We start from the raw sequence: 12,139 nt of genomic DNA, 5'->3' as shown, positions 1-12,139 counted from the left end.
CTCACCCTGTACTGTATAGAGAGATAGATATATAGATAGATTATTTATATAACCTGGTTCATTATCCTGATCTTGGGGATTTATTAGAATATATACAGCTTTACCACTGCCAGACTTAGCTTAAATTTTGTCTTTTTATTAGTAACCACAACAACTGTTAAATGTTTCTAGAACTATTTGTAGGCAGACACCCTCACCCACCCCCCCCCCCCGCCAGGAAAATTACCTTCCCTGTGTTCAATTGAAGTATATTTTGAACATTTAATGGAATTAAGGTTATGGCTTTCGGTTCTAAAATCCAAAGTGTTTAAACAAATTTTACTATTAAAAAAATTATATTGTTTTTATTATTTTTACCTAATTCATCCTTCCTACACCCTCCTCATCCTACCTTCCTACACCCTCCTCATCCTACCTTCCTACACCCTCCCCATCCTACCTTCCTACACCCTCCTCATCCTACCTTCCTACACCCTCCTCATCCTACCTTCCTACACCCTCCCCACACCTTCCCCACCCCTCCCATCCCACCTTCCCACACCCTCCCATACCCTCCCCATCCCACCTCATCCTACCTACCCTCCCCTCATCCCACCTTCCCTCCTCATCCTACCTTCCCACCTCCACACCCTCCTCATCCTACCTTCCCTACACCCCCTCCCCATCCCACCTTCCTATACCCTCCCCATCCTCCCTTCCCACACCCTCCTCATCCCACCTTCCCACACCCTCCCTCATCCCACCTTCCTACCCCTCCCCATCCCACCTTCCACACACCCTCCCCCATCCTACCTTCCTACACCCCTCCCCATCCTACCTTCCTATCACCCTCCCCATCCCATCCCTTCCTCACACCCTCCCCATCCCACCTTCCCTACACCCTCCCCATCCTACCTCCCACACCCTCCTCATCCCACCTTCCCACACCCTTACCTTCCACACACCCTCCTCATCCTACCTTCCTACACCCTCCTCATCCTACCTTCCTACACCCTCCCTTCATCTTATCGGTGCTGGTGACTCTGGTGTTCCATAAGTCATGATCCTCACTTGTCGACCCACTCAGCTTGGCGATTCCTTTGTAATATTGATACTGACCGACTTTGACTTAAGAGGCTCAACGTATTAACTGTGGTAGATTATGTGCACCTCTTGTTAAGTTCCCTAATCATAGTACACAGATGAACAAGCAACCTATCTAGATATTATGCCAGTAGTCAGGGATGTGTGGTCTTTTCAAGTTATATATAGAATAGTAATGGTAATAATGAAAGTAATCATGAGGACGAGTAAGTTTTAAATGTATTCGATTACAATTACGATTATATGTACGATTTTATCCCATGTCTGGGTGGAAAGTACGCTAAAAGTGATGTTTTCCCTCGTTGCTATGCTCAGCCCCGTGGAATAAATGTTCATCTTTCAGTCGCTTGTTAATTGACTACAACTTATAACATAAAAATTAGAATATATTTACTTTGTTATTCTCAAAGTCTACATGCAAGAAGTATAACTATCAGTAGTATGTTTCTGTGTCCCTTACTACCCAACCTTCTGACCTGACTGATACCATAATCTCGTGTAAGTAGGATTCACGTGTATATAACTTAGTCTGAGGACAACGGTACTATTTTAAGTCCAATTGTGGAGGTATTTGATGTTCTGTGTACCTTAAAATTGTCAAGTAAGTTATGTTTCCTGCCCAAGGTACTGGAATAACTAAGTTACTTGTAGTATAAAACTTTTGCTTAATAATTTGGACATTCATTCATTGATGGGTGTGTTAATATGCATGACTATCCCTGTGGTGCAAAGTATATAAGAGCGTGTGTGGGTATATAAATTAAATATGCATGTGTGAGATTTGGTGTTTATAAATAAGTACGCGTGTTATGTATGATCACTTGCCTCTGTCAACACAGCTGTATTATGGATCGTGTTCCTGGGTGATGGTTAGACCAGTGCTGTAGGTGAGTAATGTTGTCCAGATTTCTTGGAATATTTTTTCACACTGTGTCATGCAGCTCGTTAACATAGGGTGAGGTTGTTGTGTTGGCGAAAGCTTTTACATCTTAAACAAATTCACGCCTAAGTAGCCCTAGAGCCGACCTTCCTCAAACACGAGACGCAACCATTATTATTATTATTATTATTATTATTATTATTATTATTATTATTATTATTATTATTATTATTATTATTATTATTATTATTATTATTATTATTATTATTATTATTATTATTATTATTATTATATGTGCACTGTTTACCTGTAGATGGGTCAGTATGTGTGTTCTAGTTTACATGAAACATATACATGCTCTCAGGTTTCAGAGAGCCGGGTCATATAATAATGACGTCATCAATTACGCGCAATATTTACGAAAATCTGATATTCGTCCCGTCATATCGTATTTATGCCAGAGTTATTTATTCTTCATAATAAAAAGAAGTATATTCCCATTCAATACAGCTTCAATTTATTATACCTGAGCAGTGTTATACTAAATTCAATTGTCAGGGTGAATCGGGTTATTAGGTTAGGTTACGTTACGTTATTTTTAGGTTAGGTTAGGTTAGGTTAGGTTAGGTTGGGTTGCATGAAGCTTGTGATTTGGTTAAAGTGGATTAAATTAGACTATATTCAGTCAAATTAAACCATATAAGATCAAGCTGTATTAATTTACGGTAGGTTAGGTTTGTTTGGACTAGGTTAGACTTAAGTTAGGTAGCAATTATCGTTCCTAAATATTTAGTATTCCTTAAAGATTCTACGTGAACAAGAAATTGGGCCTTATGTGCCTCTCTTCCTGGATAAGAGAATGTACTTAAGAGAATAAGTTCTTCAATATCACACAAAGATCTTTTATCAGAGGCAAAACAGTATCTTACGGGAAATCCACATTTTTACTTTGATCAGTGTATGACCATAAGGACTTCTATTAATTAATCATAGGCCACAGAATGTTGTTGAGAGATGATCCCATAAACGAAGGACAGGACTGTACTCAATCGCGTTCACCTCCTCAACTGTAAAGGTGTATACCCACACTAGGGTTGCCACGGAGTCAAACCAAGCACCAGTTAAAACAGGAGGCAAGGTCTGTATCCACTCGACCACCGCACCTATCTGAAATGGTGTAAATGCATACGAAAATAAACAGTTGTCTTGAATGGCGTAGTTTGTTTGAAATTACGTAATTGGAATACCATTACGTACGGACGGACAAATACTAACAGCCCCCCCCCCCTTACTCACACATTAAAATTATGGGAACAAAAATATGAATGATATAAACTGGTGTGATTTCATAGTATATTTACTTATGAAAATGGAATGTAAATATTTATGTGATGTGGTTAGATGCATAAGAATAGTGCAACAAAATAATGATATAGTGTAAAAAAAAAACGAAAACAATAGTTAATCTCCGCTGTAAATATCCAAACGACTGCATTTACCATGACATTCTTTTTGACATTTACAAGTCCAGACATAGCCATCTAGACTCAGGCACTCCACTTTATAAAAGATTTGTCCTCGCTCGTTGTACAAAGAAGTGCTTTTAAAAGATTGGTAGGAAAAAAATCCACAGCTTACCCGACACTATTTTTTGGCCGGTATTGACGTTGTGATCTCGGGACGGCCAGGGAACTTAAAACGCTTGGCTCTGTAGGTGAAGCTATTTTTGGCCCCGTGGGACTGGAGGAAACTCACAAGTTATGGAGACTCATAACAAGTGGAAAAGTTTAATTCACTTTATTTGTTTCTTCTGATCAACTTTTACAAGACTTACGTGACCGAACTCCCATAAATCTTACGCCTTAGTATTGTTATTTTTTCTTTCTCTTTTCTCTTTCCTTCTTAAAATTTTCAGCTGAAACGATGAATAAAAAATAATCGTGAAAGGAGTAATGATGATAGATGTAGACCCATTTACACTGTACTTATCAACTTTTTGCTTCGTCAAGTGATATATTCCCATCTACAACATCCAATGCTACGAAAATCAGCAATATCAAGTGACGCCATTACTATTATCCATCTAATTGTTGCAGAAGCATTAGTGTGTATACAGCTTGCTATGTTTCCTCGTATAGGTAACAGTTGTATTCGCTATTAAAATATCCAGAGTAATTACGTTAATGTGAGTGACAGATTGAGGAATAATATAGCACACAAAAGCTGACTGGACATAAACAAAACGTCATCTGCTATATACATTGTTGGTCGATTACATTCACCTAATAATGTCAGTCAAGAGTGTTATCCGGAGAGGTGACTGACTGTCTGGTAGAAAATAGCCGAGTGAATATAGATTATTGTTAAGATTTATCCTGTCTCTCTCTATGCGTGTACCAGTAAGCTTGAGCATACTATACGACTGCCATAAGAAGTGTATTTTTCTCCACTATATCTAATGTTCCGTCTCTGACAGTCCATATAAAAACGGTACAATATTTCGATTCAGAATTTAAAAAGAAATGACATTACTCCCATAAATGACAGTCCTTTCTATGGCCTTTTCTTGTCACAAAAGTTTTTTTTCACAATAAACCTGAAAGCTACGTCTTGTTCCTGGGGCGTGTAGGGGCGAGCGTTGGCCACCCTCCCCTCTCACCCACATATGATATTTTACACAGAAATCTTGTCTGTAAAATGCTGGCTGGTTATTTTTTCGCTAGTTTATTGTACCAAGGAACAAAGGAGTTTCCTCATTAAGCTACGATTCGGACAGAAAAGGAAAGGGGGAGGTCTGCAGAGAGTAAAATTCCCACTGTGGGGAACGTAGAGGAGAGATCACACCGTTACCTCCATGACGGACGTGTGAACACTTGGTCGTCCACCTGTAGCTGCGTCGACGCCAGAATATATAGTCAGACCATCACATATGACCTATCCACACCTAGCCCAATGCTCAAAGGATGTTTTAGTTAGATTTTAGTTTGGCTAGTTTACATATTTGAGTAGCATTCTAGCAATCCTGTTCGAGGTATTTCTTTAACACTATAGAGTCGTGCTCACCATTCTTCAAACATCACCATCGAGGCTGAATGGAAAGTCGCACCTCTTAGTTGAGTCATTAACATAAACGCCGGGTTAAACACAGTAGTAAAGTAACATTATGATATCAAAGGTGAGTTATGTATATCCTCAATATATATTCATTTTGAAGAACATTTCGCAATCTAACTGATGGAATCGTATAAGGCGTCTCAATGATGGATAGTTTTGTAATGCAGCCTATCCGTTCACAACACTGTCAACAATAACACTATCAATACTATCAACAATAACACTGTCAACAATATCAACAATAACACAATTAACAATAACACTATCAACAATAACACTATCAACCATAACACTGTCAACAATAACATTATGAACAATATCAACAATAACACTATCGACAATAACACTATCAACCATAACACTGTCAACAATAACAACAATATCAACAATAACAATATCAACAATAACAATATCAACAATATCAACAATATCAACAATAACAATATCAACAATATCAATAATAACAACATCAACAATAACACTATCAACAATAACACTATCAATAACATGAACAATAACAACATGAACAATAACACTATCAACAATATCAACAATAACAATATCAATAACATCAACAATAACAACATCAACAATAACACTATCAACAATATCAACAATAACACTATCAATAACATCAACAATAACACTATCAATAACATCAACAATAACACTATGAACAATATCAACAATAACATTATTAACAATAACACACGCAGCAAGTATAGTGAACGTGGTTGGGTGAACATTATGGTAGTTTCTCATTATAGCAGTGAGTCGCATGGTTCGGGAGACAATTAAATGTCATCAGAGGGAAGAAACTGCTGGAGTCGTATTATGAGGAGGATTTATTACATGTTTGGTCGGTTTAGCGGTTTTCCCTACTGGGCAGTTTGCAAACACGAAATATAGTTGAGTATATAAGAAATAATAATGTAAGGGACTGCAGAGGACCTACTCGTCCATATAAGGCAGCCCCGTTTACACCCTGACCATATCACTCATAATATCTGCCCAATCAATATTTGAAGTTTTCTTCCGAGTTCGAGTTACTGAAGTGCTTTAGTCTCTCAACAGAATGCAAATTCAGATTTATTAATGTTTCTATATTCAAGGTTCCTAATGCACGGGATTAACTTTGTTATTCTCCTCTTAATGGTTTTAAAGGAGTCGATATTCCTTTTATAGTACCACGTAATCCAAGTGCGGTTTCACATTTAAAATGACGTCACAGCAGTTGGCGGTGACGCCACAGCCGCTGGTGATGACGTCACAGCAATTGGCAGTGACGCCACAGCCGCTGGTGATGACGTCACAGCAGTTGATAATGGCGTCACAGCCACTGGTGATTGGCGTCATAGCCGTTGATGATATCACAGCATTTGGTGATCACGTCATAGCAGTTGGTGATGACGTCAGAGCAGTTGGTGATGACGTTGCAGCAGTTGGTTGTCGAAGTATACCTGTATACACCAAGAGCTTAAAGATCTGAATAAATTCAATAAAACTTCACACACACTTTTTAGGTAACAGTCTGGAATGAAGGGATTGACATTTAGCAACATGTAGTTGAAGGGTCAGATAACAGTTAAGGTCAAACAACATTGCAAGGGAAAGGTTTATTCTACATATTAAATATTTTATGCATATTATTATATATTTTTTATATTCTTCAAATCTGCCTTCATAAAAGATTTGCTGCATGAATATCAAAAGTAAGATAAGCTTTTCACCAGAGACAAGTAAAAATATATTTGCCTCACATGCTTCATGTGGAACCCAATATATATGAAACTTTTCACTCACATACAAAACACCGTTCTTACGCGTACTTAAGTAGTTAGACATTAAATTTCAATTTTGAGTAAGTGTTTTTTCCTGTAAGGGGTTAGCTTTACTGTTTTGCATTTAATCTTATATCACCGATTTTGTTCAAAATCTCAATATAATAATACTAATAATAATAATAATAATAATAATAATAATAATAATAATAATAATAATAATAATAATAATAATAATAATAAACGGTTTATTGAAAAAGTTCTGCAACCCAAGGGCTGAAAATGTACATCGGACAAAAATGACTTATTACATACAACAAAGACATGGGGTGGGTGGGTCGTTTAACAAAAGATTTCATTACTAAAAGGAGAAAGAACATGAATTGAGCATACAAATTATAGTTTACAGTTCATGGCCCGGGCTGGTCTCTTGCCATACTGTGTGAGGTCAAGTGCGCCACGTTGATGTAGTAACTCGTCCATGAAGACACCGTTTGGTGTGGTGCTCACGTAGTGTAGTAACTCGTCCGTAAGTGTTGACATGAAGGACCTCAGGTGGTCATGGAGACACTAGGTGGTGTGGTGTGGTGTCACAGTACCTCACTTTCTGCTAAGCTGTGTTGTATTATCTTATGGTCAGGTGTAGACTCGACCCACTGTTGTTCCCAGGGTGGACTGATTAACACCGCCTGGTCAGAAGATGGTGGTCGGTTCCTAGGGGTGCTTATCTCACTGGTGGGTCACGGCTCTCGCTGGTGTTATTTGGTGCAAATTTCACTTACTTAAACACTGTTTATCACTGTTCAACACTGATCCCACTTCTTTCCGAAACGAAATTGTCACGTTTGGCGGGATTATGTTGATATCCCGGTGGTGAGGATGGGTCGAGGAAAGAGACTGAGGAATGGGTCAACATCGGCTGAGGCCGCTGCCGCCGCAGGAGCAGGTGCCCGATACGTCTTGACCCTCCGGTAGTCAAGGATGTACAGTTGCCAGCAAAAGCCCTCCCACAAACTTGCTACACAGGGCTGTGGGAGAACTTTTGCTGGCAACTGTACGTACTCCTGAACATACTGTTATCCGTAATTGACTATCTGTATAATTACTCGACCTAACGGCATCTCAAATATTTTAAAGGCCCAATAACAGCCTCCCCCTTGCTCTCTACAATACAGTTTATGTGGACCTTATGTATTGCCATGTGTTTCGAAATGCATTCCCCATGTATCTTCGTAAACAGTATCTTATCACCTTCCAAATTTAACAGGTATATCATATATCCCCCCCTAAGTATCTCACACACAAACACACAGATCATCAAATTTTACTCCAAATATTATTATGTCTCTTCCATATATTTCCCAATTAATTCCTCGCATATTACCCAATTTCTCTCTCATAACTACCCACACATCTACAGATATTCCCCATGTGTCCCTTCATACATACCGAACATCCTCATATGTATCCCTTCATATATTGCCTATGTATCGCCTATTTCTTCATATTTTCCCCATTTATAATCCTCTGTATCCTTCCATCTATCTATCATATTCCCCCATTACTCATGTATCCCCTCATGTATACCCATTTATTCCACATTTCTCCTCACTTTCTCCACTCATCAGTACCCCCATTCACAGCCCCCATTCACACTTTCTCGTATCCTAGAATATACTTCCACTTAACCCGGATTAACACCCTCAAGTACCCCCATATATTTCAGCTTATCCTCATAAATCCTCATAAATCCTCATAAATCCTCATAAATCCCTTGCTATATAAACCCAGGTATATAGTCTCACATACCTCACTGATGTATACCTCTCATATCCTGTATGTATCCTCCATGTATCCTCCCACTATATCCTGCTCCTCCTCCTTGCACTATCAATCAAGAAGTTTAGTATTATAAAACAAAACTTCAATTATCCTTTGATGTTAGATAATCACTGTTATTATTACCTCTTAAAAAAAATTACCGTAATCCTCTTTATGTAATCTATCTGAACTAATAATTCACGTGCTGTTTAAATCCTTTATTAATGTAAACTATAATGAAACTAAAACTTATGACTAATATATATATATAGCCTGGGTAGCTCGGCCAGAGAGACAGAATAGCTCTTCAGTCGTCTATTTTCTGTCAATATGTTGTCGTTTCGTAAAGGAGAATGAAATGTACGTGGTGTTGTATGAACGCTATTAAAAATGGTAAATTAATCGCTTTGGTTCATTCATTTACTGTCTAAAAGTTGTTGATAAACGTGAGTATTGACTGTGCTTATATCACTACCGTGCTCAAAAGTATAAGTGATGATAGTAATAGTGAAATTATAAGGGAAATCAATTCAGATATGGTCGCATAAGTTGAGGTGGTGGTAGTAGTAGTAGTAGTAGTAGTAGTAGTAGTAGAAGTAGTAACCACATGCTGTTGTTCTCGTTCAAGTGTTAAGTGTTGAAGGTGGATTCCCATTATTAATAACGAAGGTTGTGAATTATATAACGTACATGACATATTACCTGTTGACCATCACACCCCCCCATCCCACACGATAAAATAACAACATTATAACATATAAACATATATCCTGGAGCTGTGTTTCAGTTTAAGGCTATATTTGCTTTTCATTACCAGCAGATTGAATTAATTTGGAATGAAAGTCAATAAATCGATGTTCATATTGGTGATAATACAACAGTATTCATAACTATGCATATGACGTTGTAACTCTCTCTCTCTCTCTCTCTCTCTCTCTCTCTCTCTCTCTCTCTCTCTCACCCGTATCCTCATATCCTCACTATGGATACAGCAGACGAAGCAACACAACCCTGTACTTGCATGGACCACTCCTTTAACATAGCCTCTACATCATAATAGATTTACTGCATTGGAAATTTCATATACCTAATGGGGAATCTATGTAGTATGTATTCCAAGGTTTATACGTCAATAATACGATATCTTTGCTAGTATAAACAACAGACCAGAGTGTAAAATTATCTGTCTTCATTCTTTTGTTATTATTATTATTATTATTATTATTATTATTATTATTATTATTATTATTATTATTATTATTATTATTATTATTATTATTATCGAAGCACCTACATGAAAAAACGGAATCAACAGTAGCGCGGCTTATGTGCATTCTAGATATAATAGTCCCGGTAAAGAGCGTGATAAATGCCAGAAGTCTGCAAACATTAAGAACAAATCTTGTGCTGTAACTCTAATGAGATTAAGGCAGAGATTAATAATAGATTACTGATGATTACATGACATGATGAAAGGCAGAATATACTGATGATTATGTGTATGTGTGTGTGTGTGTGTGTGTGTGTGTGTGTGTGTGTGTGTGTGTGTGTGTGTGTGTGTGTGTCCTCTCTCCGTGTGGCCTCCAGGCATATTCTGTAAGTGTATCCTCCAGTCGTGGCCTCGTACACGAGCAGGACACGAGAGGCCACTTACCCTCTTGACCGACTCACTGTTAAACGTTCCTTTTGTAATAACATTCATGTCAACGAGACTAATTTTTCTTTTATGTTTCTTTGATGTTAATGTCTGTGTAATGAGTGGGTGAGGGCGGAGTAACTCATCAGTGTTACTCATCTTTCTTTCCTTTGTCTTGTTTTAGCCGCTGGTAATAAAATCAGTGTTTTTTCTTTTATATGGGGAAAATTATCTCTGTTAAAAGGGGTCATGTTTCTAATTGGTCATGTCTTTTATGTTTCTTTGATGTTAATGTCTGTGTAATGAGTGGGTGAGGGCGGAGTAACTCATCAGTGTTACTCATCTTTCTTTCCTTTGTCTTGTTTTAGCCGCTGGTAATAAAATCAGTGTTTTTTATTTATATGGGGAAAATTATCTCTGTTAAAAGGGGTCATGTTTCATTATTTCCCTATTGGTCATGTCTAAATTGGGGAAATTTTTGAGTGATTAACCGCCTTAAACAGATTCACATTAACATCTCCTAAACATAGTTATGTAACCTAGACAAACTAATCAACCTAACCCAAAAAAAATAACTAACCTAACTTAACCTAACCTGAGCATACTTAATCTTAACTTAATCCTGCCTAGACTTAACTTACCCTCGCCTGAGATATAAAATGTTGTTTTGCAAGTGCGGTCTAGGTTGGGTTAGGTTAGAGTGCGTACTTGTTTACCTTTTGGGCAGGCTTATGTGTAGTCTGGAAGCCCAATAGCCTTTGAGTCTCTCTCTCTCTCTCTCTCTCTCTCTCTCTCAGTTTCATCACCCATTCACATTTATCTATTTGTGTGTCACGTTTTAACGAACAACATGCAAGATTGAAATCCACGGGGCAAGAGTTAACGGTGTATAATACCTGTGTGTGTGTGTGTGTGTGTGTGTGTGTGTGTGTGTGTGTGTGTGTTATTTTGACACACATGATTAAGTAATGAAGTAAATATCGAATTATTCAAAATTAACACTGAAGATAAAAATATCCCCAGTACCTTTCCAACTCATATTTGCTGAGGTAATTTGTAGATTGCACTGTGTTTAATTTTGTGTCTATTCCTTTATGCGTATTATTCCAAAATTCTAAATAAGGTCTTTTTATACGATCGTGTTGAAAACTCTAATAATATTTCTGAGTCATTTATACATTACCTTATGTTTAACTTTCTTACTCTTTAACTGACGGAGAAGATTAATCCCTATACTTGCGCAGCTACGAGTTAATTCCTGTATCATCACTATTATTCCATATTTATACATTTATCTTTGACTATTTTTTTTCTGTTTTTAGTAACATAAGAAAATAATATACTTTTTGAATTGATCATTAAAGTGTGAACTATTTAAACATTGTCCAGAAGTTCAGTCATACAAGGCAGACGATTGTGTGTATTTGTGGAGATTTTTGAAGTTGAACTCTCCAATATTATTCTTTTGATAGTGTTCATAATTTCTTTACCTCTCATGTACAGTCGGGGTTGAAAATTTTGCTCCCGCCATAAATGAAGCAGCATCGACTAAGAGATGAAACAGTCAGGGTAAGTCAGTTCGGAGACTCATTCCGGTGACTCAGTTTCACAGTGGGGAGTGAACTGTTTGTCCCCGACTGTACGTAGACGCGTCTTTAGGTGAAGAACGCTGTATAATCTGTTTTCAAATCAAATTTTACAAAACTATAATTACAACTCTATCCCAAAATTGTCTTGTTAATGATAAAATATTTATTTATAGCATGGAGCCAAGATAGACTGTAAAAATACTAACTTTATGTGACAGTTTATAGGTCCGTTTTG

The sequence above is a fragment of the Homarus americanus genome, unplaced genomic scaffold (assembly GCF_018991925.1).
Source record: "Homarus americanus isolate GMGI-L3 unplaced genomic scaffold, GMGI_Hamer_2.0 scaffold35091, whole genome shotgun sequence".
Taxonomy (NCBI): domain Eukaryota; kingdom Metazoa; phylum Arthropoda; class Malacostraca; order Decapoda; family Nephropidae; genus Homarus; species Homarus americanus.
Note: the sequence above shows the minus strand (reverse complement) of the source record.